Source organism: Pterocles gutturalis, unplaced genomic scaffold (genome assembly GCF_000699245.1).
Source record: "Pterocles gutturalis isolate BGI_N339 unplaced genomic scaffold, ASM69924v1 scaffold24980, whole genome shotgun sequence".
Taxonomy (NCBI): domain Eukaryota; kingdom Metazoa; phylum Chordata; class Aves; order Pterocliformes; family Pteroclidae; genus Pterocles; species Pterocles gutturalis.
In genome coordinates, this window is record NW_010139034.1 from 1 (window position 1) to 2889 (window position 2889).

General features: G+C 48.4%; 1 non-coding gene across 1 annotated transcript; it reads left to right on the top strand.

Moving 5' to 3' along the window:
• The first annotated feature begins 2495 nt into the window (after positions 1 to 2495).
• On the top strand, positions 2496 to 2568 carry TRNAT-AGU. Its single transcript has one exon. It is a non-coding gene; the product is annotated as a tRNA-Thr (tRNA).
• Positions 2569 to 2889: the final 321 nt, after the last annotated feature.

Consider the following 2889-nt stretch of genomic DNA (forward strand, 5'->3'; position numbering starts at 1 on the left):
CACCGCCGGATGCAGGTGAAACAGAAGCGGTGGAGGCACGGGATGGTACAGGCTGCGTTGTCCCAGGTGTCAAGGCATATGGGGCAGCGGTCCTCCGAGACCGTGGCCATTCTCTGCACACGCTGTTTTAATAGATGCAACATGGATGCAATAGAAATTACTGTCTTTTTCCCCAGACTGGGAGAGGTTTGAGACCCATATACAATTTCCACGTTCTTGAGTGACAAGCACCCCATCCTCCCAGTCCTCTTTGTCTTTAACTTGTATTACACAATTTGCAAGACAGGGACCACCAATGTCTGGATTGCACACTGCCTCTCTGGCACAACGAGGATGGGACCTCCAGCAACAACTGCTATGACACCAACTCACAGGTTCATCAAATAAATAAAAAAAATTAAAAAGTGGGACTTATGGAACAACACAACACTTACTAAAACAGCAGACCTGGGGGGGATGGACGACTCCTCCTGTCCGATGCTGCAGTGGCAGGTTTCCCGCTAGAAGAGGAAGAGGTACCACGGTCATTGTCTGGCACAAGGAGGCTGGCATGTGGAAGAGAAGCCCAGGTGCCTCAAGAAAGGAACCTGCACAGCCCCCCCCAGGGTGACATTTCCCCGCAGACCTCACCTCTGCTGCAGCGAGCGTTCCTCCTGGGTGCCCCAGCTGCCTGAACCCGGCAGGGCTGGGGACAATCCTGCAGTGGCTCCGGGGATAGGCACTGAGATCTGCGGCCACCAGTTCCCAGGGCACAAGCCCAGCACTGAGCCAAAGGCTTGCTCTGCACTCCAAGCCTCACCAAAACGCTCAGCGGGAGTGAAGGCACAAACCGGCTGGGAGAGGCTGGGCGCCCGAATTTAAGCAGCCAGGGCCACAATGTCACAGTGCATGGCTGGGTGATGTCACAGTGCATGTTTGAGGGGTGTCACGGTGCATAGCTGGGGGTTTTCACAGTCCTTCACTGGGGGATGTCACGGTCCCTCGGCTGCGGTATGCCACCGTAGGCTGTCCTTGCCTGCAGCATTCGCTCCACCAGCCCTGATGCCCCGGCACACGCCTCGGGGATTACCACTGCTTGCTCCATCCCCCACGTCTTCTCTCGTGTGCTTGGCATTGGTGCTTCATGCCGGACACCGAAGCCTTGGCCGTGTCTTCCTGGGGCCCCGCCAGCTGGCTCTGGCCAGTGTCTCCAGGCACACACAGCAAGGGGGTTCCTGGGGAGCCCAGCACAAGAAGGAGCCCAGAACACAGTGCTCTAGATGTGGCCTCAGCACTGCTGTGTCACCTGGAGGATCACCTGCCTTGACCTCCTGGCAACCGTTAGACTTCTTGGCAGCAAGGGCACATTGCCAGCTTTTGTTCAACTTTGTGTCTGCCAGGACCCTCAAGTCCTATTCTACAAAGCTACTTTCCAGATGGTTTGCCCCCAGCATGTCCTGGTTTATGGAGCTGTTTCTTCCCACGTACAGGACTTTGTACTTGCTCTTGTTGAAATGTGTGAGGTTCCTGTCAGCCCTTTTCTCCAGCCTCTTGAGAAGGAGAAGACAAGGGAAGTAAGAGAAGAAAGAAGCATGAGATACCCATTTCCACTGATGGATACATGCTGTGGAGATGGAAATGACATACTCTTGAAGGAAACGACACATCCCAATGAAATACAATCCAACCAATTTGTGTAAAGCAGCTGCATTGCGGAATCTAAGTGCTTGGTTAATCCTGTCTGACAAAGCCTTTTCAAAAAGTCATGCAAAATCCAGGGGTTGGAAACAAGCAGCGAGCTGTGCCATACAAATATAAAACCAGAAAACCTCTCTCTGTTGACTGTAATAATTAGCTAACTACATCTGAGGCAACAAGGCTCTTAATGTTTAACAGGTGGGTTAATGAGGGAGGAAACAGAAAAATGCTGGGATTTTTTTTTATGACACCCCTTTCTAACTACCTTCAGTGAAGAATGAAACTACAGGAAAGACTACCCTGAAAATTCAGACACCAAGGAATAGCTTAGAAATGTGAAAGTGCACACATCAGCTGTAGCGTCCAAAGCACATAATGGAATACTAAGAAGGAACTGACATGTTTGAAGAAAAAGCAAATACACAGCTGATGTCCAAAGGAAAACTGTGGGATATAAAGAGTTATTTTTTAGAAGCTTAACTTCCTTCTTTGATAAATTAGTGCAACAACTATGAAGAGGCAAAATATAATTGCTTCTTGTTTGTAAGCTTCCCAGGCAACTTGGCTAGGGAAAGGGGAGCCAGGTATCACTCTTGATGTCCTTGCAGGGATGAGCTGAAGGAGAGTAAAATCCAGGTTTGGGTTGACCTGGTGTGTTTCTGGTTTTGTAATTCTGATGTTTGTGTTAGTGCCTTTTGGAAAGAGAATAGAAAATCCTTGGAGCAGCACAATCTAGCAGAATAAGTTTCTTTCACTCCAGATTTTACAAAGAAATTTATATGAAATGTTTACAAATGAAAAAGTTGCCAAAATTTGGAGGCTCCATAGCTCAGGGGTTAGAGCACTGGTCTAGTAAACCAGGGGTCGTGAGTTCAAATCTCACTGGAGCCTGGGGGCTCTGTACCTCCTGCAAAGACCTACGGCTTTAGCTTACTGATTTTTCCTAAAATGTTGCTGGCATCGTTTTTTGGAGCATCCACCCCAGCCTAGTTGAAATACAAACATCATATAGTGCCTATGCCAAATAACAGGCAATAAGAAGCAGAGCAAAATAGGAATGGCCAGAGTTCAACCCCTGACATAATACCTTGAAATATTTCTAAAATATAGCAATCAGAGGTAGGAAATACCTAATAATGGGACTTAAAGCCTTCTGAAGCCCACAGACATTGTAAAGCTCATTGATGAGCAAATCTGAAATGTCTGTGAGAT